The 11,360-nt window shown below is 37.1% G+C and overlaps 1 non-coding gene across 1 annotated transcript; it reads right to left on the reverse strand.

The window, feature by feature from the left end:
- Positions 1-295: 295 nt before the first annotated feature.
- LOC145670774 (small nucleolar RNA U3) lies at positions 296-500 on the reverse strand. Its single transcript, XR_014128421.1, has one exon. It is a non-coding gene; the product is annotated as a small nucleolar RNA U3 (small nucleolar RNA).
- Between the last annotated feature and the right edge of the window lie 10,860 nt (positions 501-11,360).

Consider the following 11,360-nt stretch of genomic DNA (forward strand, 5'->3'; position numbering starts at 1 on the left):
AGTCTCACATAGTATCGGTGTTCAAAACGTGTTAAACTGCCAATTACCTGGTAATAATGAAGACGTGTAGACAGATAAATTGCTTTTGTGGTTTTAAAATACAAAAAGCGTAAAATGTAGCTAACGTCACGTAGAATGCATATTTAAATTACTACCGGTACCCTTTTCATTTATCTTCTTGAGAGGTTGGTCGTCTTTGTAATATACGAAGATATTTTGGCACATACGTTACCATCCAACATTTAACTCTTTTATAAAAATGCTTATTCCATTTCTCTAATTATTATAATTTTAAACCACTCAGAAAGTTACTTTTCCCTCCACACTTCATAATAAAGTGGGTGCGATCATCAATGACCAATCAACCCCTAAGGATTAACGGTCGTTTTCACGCTCAGGAAAAGTAACAATAACTCGTCATCGTGGTTTAAGTGACTTCATCTTTCGATAAAGACACATGCCAATCATACTACAGAAATGATCCTGTGAAGTATCATCTTAGTTTGTGCGTTGGCAAATCTTATTATGAGGTGATATTGACAAAAAATAAAAAGGCGAGAAGAATATGATAGTCTAAAAATTATTATGATTTTTGCTCTATTCAGATCATAATTATTACCTTTTCAGTAGTAATTATTATAAGATAGTGCATTTGGTTCAAAGTATTTATTTAAAACTTAGTACTTATCAAAATGCTTAACAGAAAAACTAAGTAGAACCCTGCTGCCATCTATAAAGCACATACTTTACTTGTGTAAAATGAAAGGTTTGTTGCCCTTAGGGCGCTTTAAATTACAAGTGGTGCACCTTCCATAAGACCCCGTAGTTAGACTCAAATAGTTCCAAATTCCAACACCACGCGACGCGCCGTTCGTTTGGTAAAAACAGAGGGGAAAACAAAGTACAGTATATACTACGTGTATGTTTAGTGCCGGTGAGGTTCTTGTGTGAGTTTTAAAATCATTTGAAATAAGTCTTTTTTTTTATCATGCCGGGTTGTTTTGTGCCAGGTTGTAAGTCAGGACATACTAAAGGGGATGGTAGGCTTTTTTTTTTTTTTTTTAGACCTCCAAAAGATTGTTTAGACGAGTGGAACAGAAAAATTCCTAGAAGTGACCGTGCGTTAACCCTGAATGATCGTATTTGTGATATACATTTCAGTGATGACGTGTTAGTGAAAGTAGATTCTTTTACAGTAGAAGGGAAACTAGTGGAAATAAAACGTGACAAATGAAAACTAACCCCAAATGCTGTGCCGCATAATTTTCCCGGGATTCCAAGCTATTTAAGTTTCAACCCGCGTAAACGAAAAATCCCGTCTAAGCGTCAGCGGCCCCCTTCTCCCCGAAAAAAAAAAAAAAAAGAAATCGGAAGTAATTTCAAACCTAGAACCAGGTAGTGAGACACCAGTAGTTTATAGTGCTGAAGAAAGCTCAAGTGCAAGTAATTCAAATAACCTTGCAAATGAAGTAATGCGTCTTCGTAGAGACGTGAAACGATTACCTAAAACACATGCTCACTCGAAACCAGAAGAAGCGACGTGATCACATCAAAGAAATTGAAAAAAAAATTACGAACTATTATAAGACAGTACAAAACGGAAAGACTACCGGACAAACAAAAACTAGTCGTTCGTACCATGACAAAAAAGAATGAATCAAACAAATGAGGAATGCGCTATGAATCAGAATTCATTTTGGAAAGTTTGCTTTTTTTAATAAAATCAAGGAAAGGATATGAACATTGTGCGAATCATCAATTGTTACCGTTGCCTTCCGTTTCTTTACTACGTAAATTATTGTGCGGTCTCAAGTGTAATTATGGCATAAATCCTCATGCTCTCTCAGCTATAGCTAAGGACATGGAAGATAGTGATGAAAATGGTTGTAATTGTGATCTGATTTTTGATGAAGTAAAATTACGTGAGGATATTAGATACAATTCCAGCAAGTGTAGTTTCGATGGTTTTGTAAACATGGGTGAATTCACGAAAGAAGAAGATAAGAATGTTTTAGGCGACCATGCTTTTGATTAATAAAAATGAAAGAATTTTATAGTATCGGTAGTGATGAGTATCCGCCGCTGTCAATTCAAATACGTTGGTTCTTATCTCTTCTCTATGGAAGTAAGTAAAAGAATCGAAAGGATCACTTAAGTCAACAGATTTTATTCACACTGAGAGAGATTATTGAAAAATGAAAATAAATAAATAAATAAATAAGATTACATTGAAATGACGTAAATTTTGTAATTACAAAATATTTTATACAAGAGACCTTACTTAGCTCAGATTCTTTTTTTAACTGAGATTTACAAACAGGAAAAAGTCTTACATGAGTATAAGGTGTCCTCTCACCCACATGACTCTGAATTCTCCTCTCGTCTTTGGCTGCTTCCGTCCCTCTACTGCCAGCCTGTATCCTCCTTATATCCCCCGTCTTTATCACACTTTAATTTTATTTCTAATAATTAAGAAGTCTCTCTTGTCCCTTAGGCAAGGTTGTTTTTTTAAAATAACATTTTAATAGTTTTTCTTCTTAGTACATATTAGATTATTTTATCCATTTTTTTTTCTTGCAAAATCTGTTTTCCAACACACTTTAGTATTTTTTCTCGCTCCTCTTATGAAATCGTGGGTGCAACCCATTGCAATTTACTTAAGCAAGAATGCCACTGATGGTTATACACTTGCAAAAATCATCTTACAAGTGATTATCCAATTAGAAAATAATAACGTCAGGGTAGTGGCTTTCACATGCGATGGTAGTCAACCAAACAAAAAGGCTTGGAAAAATTTAGGAATATCAGGAAATTTAGGCAATATAAGGATTTTCATCTCTAATCCCTGCGATGCCAATAGACAAATTTTTGCAATGGAGACATTTGTCATATCATCAAATGTATTAGGAATAATTTTCAAAAATTTGGAAGTGTAATTTACAATGGTCGTTCTGTGCGGTTTGATTACTACAGAAAACTACATGATTCCGAGACCAAATCACACACTAGTAAGAGAGTAGTTCCGAAATTAACTTCTTCTCACATAAACCCTAAGGCATTTCAGAAGATGAGTGTAAAATTAGCCACACAGCTTTTCAGTAGAACAGTTGCAACAGGTATGAAATTTTACCAAGAACTTGGAGTGCCCGGCTTCGAAAGCAGCGAAGATACAGAGTTATTCACGTAAGACATAAATCAAGTTTTTGACGCATTGAATTCCAAACGCCCAATAGAAGGACTTCGGAAAGGAGATAAATTTCACAATGTATTGATACGTTTCTTCGAAATCCTTTAGCGTTCAGACAACACCTTTGCATTCAAACAAACTTTAGAATCTCTTCGAGTGACAGTTAAAAGCATTATTGAATTGTGTGAGTTGCTTTGGTCCTCAGGCTACAAATATGTTTAAACAGCTAAATTTAACCAAGATCCTGCTGAAAGACATTTTAGTCTTATACGTGGTTTGAGTAGTGATGATCATCCGACATCAATTGATTTCTTCCACCTTCACCTGCTTCAGTCCATATACGTACCCGTGAAAGGAGCACTTTCTTCAAAAGCAAACTGTGAAGATTCCGTTGATGGAAAGTTAACATCCTTTGAGCATCAGATAAGATCTATGGCTCAAATGGAGATAAACAAAAGCAAGGAAATAAAGGAAGGCATTCAAGACCACATAAAGAAATCAATTACACTAACTGACATTGAACCGGAATTAGACCCTTTTAATTTATCCGCTAGTGATCAGACCACAACCGCAAGGGGGAATAATGTAATTTATTATTTGTGTGGCCACTTGCTTCACAGTGCGAGTAAACAACTTGTTTCGTGCAAAAATTGCTTGGCATCTTTGCAAAGTGACTCTGAATCTCCAAGCGATACAAAGGCCGTTCATATTCTTACTCGGTTAAAAGACTTTGGGGGCAACGATTATAGTTACCTCAAATACCCCTCTATAGCATTTTATGATGTAATAAGACACGTCGACAAAGTGTTGGAACAGAAACTACAAAAAGAAGATGAACTTTGGGGTGACGCATTTTCTGATTGTGTGGAAATGTGCGAAATACCAGTGTTCCGAAATTTATGGTGTTCAGAGGATCACCTGTTCATGTATTTACCAAAGTTAGTATTCCACTACATTAATTGTCGTTTCATTTTTCGCGCGAAAGAAATCTCAAGGGAAAGAAGATCTGCATCAGTTGCAAAATCGGCGACAAAAATTGACAAAAATTTCCTCCAGCTAGGGTAAGTAGAATTTCTTAAAACATTTGCCTTTTTAAATTTAAATTTAAAATTTCTTTTTCTACATACTGAGCTTCAGTTTGTTATTTTGAAAAGTGTAAATGAATTTTTATGGTTACTATTTCTTTTTTCATCTAGTGTGTGCATATGGGCAAAAATATTTACTTGTTTTTCTTGCGCTAAGCAATGCATTTTCTGGCATCTCAGTTTTTCACCAAACAGCACTAGCACCACCAAGCGGCAGAAACATTGTACTTCCCCAGTTCCACCACTTATAAGTTAAAGCGCCCTGCACTGTCCATTTCAGCACTGGAGAAAATAATTTCATCCCACGTTAAGCTCGTCTTTTTTTTTTTTTTTTTCGGATGTGTGTCCGTTGTCATATTTAAATGGTTTCGCTCTTTCTTTGGTTTTTACATCATTTGATTGAGTTGACTTGATTTTGAGTTTAACGTCCCGTTCAGCAGCGAGCCTATATGAGACGTGGACCTATTGATTAACATGGAATTCGAATCACAAGATCTCCCGCCCGGAATCGAACCCGGGTCTCCCACGCCAAAGGCGCGTGCGCTAACCGCTTAGCCACGGAGGAGCTCTCACATCATTTGACTTCCTTAAAACTTTTAGAGCTGCAAATTTGGGGAAAATATCAAAATATGTTTACAAATGCAATTTGTGCAACACATAGAATAACAAGGAAAGAAAAGAAACACACAGAGCAAAAATATGAAAATTACTTCAATGTTTAAAAAAAAATCGCAGAAGTGAATTGTTGGATATGTTGCTTAGTTTAGTGGCGTATGTAGAATTCATTTCAATTCACGTGTTTGCATGAATATCATAATTTGGTAAATGCGTATTTTTGCATAATATATTGCTGAAGGGGTGTCAAAACTCACAGCTCACTTGCCTACAGTCAGTGGCGCAATCAGCTATGAGCTCGGGAATCCAGCCCCCCCCCCTCAACTCCAAAATTAACCTGACCTATCTTATACAGCAGTGCTGCAGGCAAATTTTGGTGAAATTTCCAAAAAGTCATTATTACTTGGTAGCGTTGGACCCTCCGAAAACAAAATCCTGGTTGCGCCACTGTGTACGACATAAGTTTAGAGACACAGTTTACTGTTGAGAGATTTGTCGTGTAACACAACAATGATTTGTGTGGAATATCCCATAAAAATGTGTTGATATTTTTGCTATATTGTTGTGTATAAGACCAGTGTTGAATTCAGACATTTTCACCCGGGGGTAATGTCAACTCCTCGGGGGGGAGGGTTGTTTTTTTCTGTATTTTTGCAAGAAAGCAGCATATTTAACAATTCCATTCACATACACATCTTACCTAATATTGAGACTAATTGCTGATAAATATTCAATGTGAGATTATAATTTAAAAAAAAAAGACAATAGTTTGATTTCATCTAAAACATTAAATAAAGACTGGCAAAAATATTTTACACTAAACTTTAGCTGCTATTTACAGTAGCTATTTTTATTATTTCCTATATTCAGTAGTTACTGTTTGTTACTAATGTAGAAGTTTTTAAAAAGATTTAAATTAACTCAAATATTTTTTGTCCTAAAACAAACATACATAGGAATATCTTAACAAAAAGTTATCATTCTTTCTCACACTTCTGATTCTAAATCAAGCATATTAGCCTTGGTTTCTTCACTGCATACACATCAATAGTTTAGTTTACGAAATCTTCAGTAGGATTAGTGCCGTGTCGTGGAAAATCAGCGCTTGGCGCGAGAGTTTTTTTTTTTTTTTTTGCTAGCCATGGGCTAGCATCCTCTTAGAGGGCTACACCCTCTTCTAGGTGGGGGAATTTTAGGTGATAGGGCTCAAGGATTAGCGGGTTGATGGGCTAAGTGATTTTGTATATTTATTATTTATTTATTTATTATCACAAACCTGGACATTATGATCTTTGCGATCATAATCATAAAATTGTGGTAAGGTAAACAATTATACATTAATTAAATGATGAGTTGTTACGTTAAGAATGAAATGAACTTAAATAAAGTGATGAAAATATGAAGAAAGTAACCTCAGAAAATAGATAAAGAAATATATATATAAAAAACTATAGTAACCTGTAGAAATATAGATATTTGCATACACATAAATGAACTTCAAAACACAAATATGAAATATAAAATATTGATGGTGTTGATACGTTCAGCTATGATTTACAAAATATTGAAGGTGAGTGATGGAGTGAGGTGCGATACACAAGACAACACAGGAGATGTTAGCAAGATAGGTGAAGTTATCTTCTGCCTAGGGGCTGCTCTAGGCTGATGAAGACATAGGGAGCCCTGTTAGAGACAGAAGGACTTACTGTGCAGAAAATGATGGAAATACGTGAGGTAGATGGGCATGAATTTGATAGTCGTCGAGTAACAGTAAATCTGGGTGCTCAGGTGGCTGTGTATAGCAGTAGAGAGTGAATAGCAGACTGAGTGGGGAGTAGGCATAGCGAGGACGAACAGGATGAAGAGCATGATAGTGCATGGTATCGAGGAGTAAGGGCTGATGACAATTATAGCGGACTGTTATGAACTTCTGGCGAAGGGATTCGAGATGAAACGTAATGTCGGGAAATGTGATGAGATTATATAAGTCGCGGGTTGGACTGGGTAACTGAATACGGTGTGCGATGCGGAATGCGTGACGCTCAAGGACACGTAACTTTTCGTAGTATGTAGGAACAGCGGAAACCCAGGCGGTAAAACCGTAGGTAAGGACTGGGCGCATGAACGCTTTGTATGTGTTAAGAACTGTTTTAGCTTGTAGGCCCCAGGTTGTGCCAGTTAGGCGCTTTAGGAGGTTCAGGCGCTGATAAGCTTTGGCAGCTACTTTCTTCAGGTTAGGTTTCCATGTGAGGTGTGAATCATAAAGAATACCCAGATAGGTAGCTGTTCGAGCTGGAACAATTGGAGTGTCATTAACTGTGAGTGAGAGCAGTGACGGATTGCGGTGAACTCTAGATCGTTTTCTGGGTGGTATGAAAGTAATGGCCTGTGTTTTTGCGGCATTTATTGAAAGACTCCACTTCCGACACCAACTAGTGAACCGATTTATCGCTTCCTGGAGAGCGTGATTGGTCTGGTTAATAGTATTTCCTAAGGCCAAAAAAGCGGTGTCATCTGCATATTGAAATAAATATACATCAGGAGGAAGTGCAGGAAAATCGGCCACAAAGATGATGTATAACAACGGTGAAAGAGCAGAACCTTGGGGTACTCCTGACAAAAGGAAGATAGGATGAGAAAGTTGATTATTGATGCTGACGTAGGAGAGACGACATACAAGAAAGTGATAAATGAAGCGAATATAAGTAATGGGAAACTTGAAATGTAGAAGCTTATGAAGAAGGGCCAAATGCCAGACTTTATCAAAGGCTTTTTCAAGGTCGAACAGAAGTAGGCAGGATGGTTTAACGGAGTTATAATGATTTGTGATGAGACTGGTGAGGCGAAGGAGTTGATCATTGATAGAGTAAGATGGGCGAAAACCTGCTTGGTGAATAGGAAGGATATGTCTTGATTCTAGGTACGGGTGCAGCGAGAGTATACGACGGCACCTCCGTATATATGAGTGAGGTCGACAGACCAGCCGCGAAAGGTGAGAAATTTTAAAAAGTAAACCCTGCTTTTCATAGATTTTGAGCACTTTTCATTACTTTTTTCCTTTCGTTTTATATATATGCACATGTGTTTCATTCCTCTGTTCTTTCTTTTCTTTTTCCCTCCCGAATTTTTCACCCCTTACTTCGGCGCCCGGGGCCGTCGAACCGCTTGCCCCTCCGCCATGGCACGTCACTGAGCAGGATCTTCATCACCTTCAATAGCAATCTTTCACTTATATACTACTATCATATTGATAAATTCTATATAAGTCTCTAATCCAGGAGGGATAACTGTTCCTCCCTGATCCCTTTAAATGACGCCCTCTGAATCTCACCCTTTAACTGAATTATTTTTAATTAAAGAAAGGTGTGTTTACTTTAACAATCGTAAAACACATTTACGTCCGTTACGTCTGATGAGAGAAATGGAATTTAGGCGCCCTATTTCAAATAATGCAAGAACTGTACATTTTCAATACTGAAGTCTGTTGACATCAGAGATCATATGGAATGATCGAAAGATCTTCCCTATCTCAACCTGTGCTAGTGCTACCTACTACTATATAATATAGGGCGAAAGTATAGTACCTACTAAAATACAAACCTTTCTTCAACAGTGAACAATTTCATGTTCTGTCAAACTCGATCATAGCGTTAAGAAATACAAGTTTTATTGACTATTTGGTAATCTATCTTAGATGTTACATGTTTAATATTTAAATAGAATGGGTCTGCGTTATTTTTATGTATATTGAGAGATCGGATTTCGTGTGCACGTGCACGGAAAGAAAGCAAATAATTGGGTGAAGTAATTTCTACATTTTGTGACTGAAATTTTTTGTTTCTCCGGGGGTGATGAATTTCCATCGGGGGGAGATTCCCCCCGGGCTACCCCCTGAATTCAACCCTGTATAAGACACGTATTATTAAAACACTAGCTTTGATGACGGTGGAATTCAAAGAAATCGCTGCTAAGCTGTTTGTTGCTTATAGCACGCAAATATGTTTGTTGGCATTCTTTCTTGCAATCGCAATACTTGCTGACTGTTGTTTAAGTTTGTATTTTAATTATAAACAGTGGCGTATTTAAGGGGGCAATCGGGTTTAAGCCCCCGAAATAAATTTGTTACGGTATATACACAACTTCATTAAAATTTGTTGGCACCCAAAAGCAAAAATATAAGTGCTTGTTCATGTGTTGTGCATTGCCCCTCCCGAAACAAAATCCTAAATACGCCGCGGATTATAAATATGTATAAATGTTGACCGCCATGCAGACTGATGAAAAGTATTCCTAATTACACTAGTTAACAAATTTAAACTTTTTGTTTGTTACATGAGAAAAATCACCTGATCTTAAAGGAACTTTTTGCGCTGAATTCGAATATGCACTCGGTTTCTCTCCATCACGTACAGTTTTCCCGTAACAGAGGGATTTTCGGGAAATTCCCTCAAAAATTTCCCTTTTTCAGATATTTTATTCCCCTAGCTCCTGTCCCCTTACATATAGTAACATAGAAATTATACCTAAGTATACCTTGATTTATAGTTAATAAACCCTAAAAGTTTCGTAAAAATCGCTTTGTTCTTTCTAGAGAAATAAATATATTTGTATGTATACTGTGTGCACTGTTTATTGCACCTGATAGTAATGCTTTCAGATCTCCTGAGTTGGGGTAAAAACGATTTGCTTTATTACTACAAACACAGACATAAAAATGAATATTTACAATAGTCAACAACACACTTGTATTGCTCTCTGTAAATTAGAAACGTGTATAAAAATAGAATGTACTTCCAACGTATATATATATATTTTTTTTAAACGTACAGTATGTGTATATCTTAATACATATATATACAATTCTCCAAGTTTTTTCGTTTTGTTCATGAAATGGTTATCAATATTTGTTATCAATTGAAACAGAATGCAAAAGAAAGAAAGAATGGAATACAGACTCATTGTTGACAACAATGAACTAATGCAGTCTGAATTTTCCACTACGGTATCGTTTCCCCCCTCCCCCCGCGCATTTCTTTCTTTCTTGTGTTCTTGACACCTGGTGAGGGAGTTTTGTACATTTTTATATTGACGTGTGATTTAACACTACTTCACTTTCAAAGTTGTCTTTGCTGCTAAGAGTGCTTTCATGTTTGATCTTAACGGCATTATACCCAACTAAGACCAGAAGTTTAGTTTGTGATCAGTACAATGGCGTCAAGAGGACGGCGTTCGTGTGTTAACTCACCAAATAGTTTTTGTTATGTGTGTGGCCAGTTTGTAGTTAAAGGATAGTGTAGATCCATTACGCCATCGGTGAAACTAGCATATTATATATATTTCGGATGTCGTGTGGGAGATCAGGACAAAACTTGGGCACCCAACATAATTTGTGCGTCGTGCTACGTCACTTTACTTGCATGGGCCAAAGGGAAACGGAGGTTCATGAAATTTGCTGTACCAATGGTGTGGAGAGAACCCACCAACCATCTGGATGATTATTTTTGTCTCACAGTAGTTAAGGGACATTCTAAAAAAAGCAAATACACAATAAGTTATCCCAACGTTAAATCCGCAATTAGACCTATCCCGCACGGGGATGAAATTCCACTTCCCGAGCCCCCTACCAACTGGGAAGAGATATGGCCAAAAGACTCTGATGATGATCATGACCTTGATGAACCATCGACATCAACATGCATCCAAGGATCCAACGTTCATCCCTGACTGTTTTCGCGAGTCACATTTCATCCGGCAATGTGAACTTAATGACCTAGTCCGTGATTTGCACCTGACAAAACAATAGGCGGAACTTCTGGGATCAAGGCTCCAGTAGTGGAACTTATTGGATGCAGAAACGAACATATCAGTGTACAGGAAAAGGCATGTTCAATTTTCAAGCTATTTCTCAATGCAAGATAATGTGTGCGTATGTACGGATATAAATGGGTTGATGGCGGAGCTAGGAATTCCTTACGTTCCAGAAGAATGGAGGTTATTTATCGACGCGTCAAATGTCAGCCTTAAAGCTGTCCTTTTACATAATGGAAATAAAAAACCTTCTATACCACTTGCGCACTCAGTGAAGATTAAGGAATCCTATGACACCATATCAACTTTGCTAAATCTTATAAATTACAAGGACCATTGTTGGCAAATATGTTGTGATCTCAAGGTAGTTGGTATTTTATTAGGACCGCAGTGCGGTTACACGAAGTACCAATGTTTTTTATGTTTATGGGATAGCCGAGCTGATGACAAACATTATGAAGTGAAGGAATGGGAACCTAGAGTGAATTACGTACCTGGAGAATGCAACATCAAATACGCTCCTTTGGTAGATCCTAATAAGATATTACTACCGCCACTTCATATCAAGTTAGGACTTATGAAAAACTTTGTCGAAGCCATGGACACATCTGGTGAAGGTTTCAAGTATTTGCGACACAAGTTCCCTAACCTGAGTGATGCTAAGA

The sequence above is a fragment of the Thermobia domestica genome, chromosome 14 (assembly GCF_964235325.1).
Source record: "Thermobia domestica chromosome 14, izTheDome1.hap1.1, whole genome shotgun sequence".
Lineage (NCBI taxonomy): Eukaryota > Metazoa > Arthropoda > Insecta > Zygentoma > Lepismatidae > Thermobia > Thermobia domestica.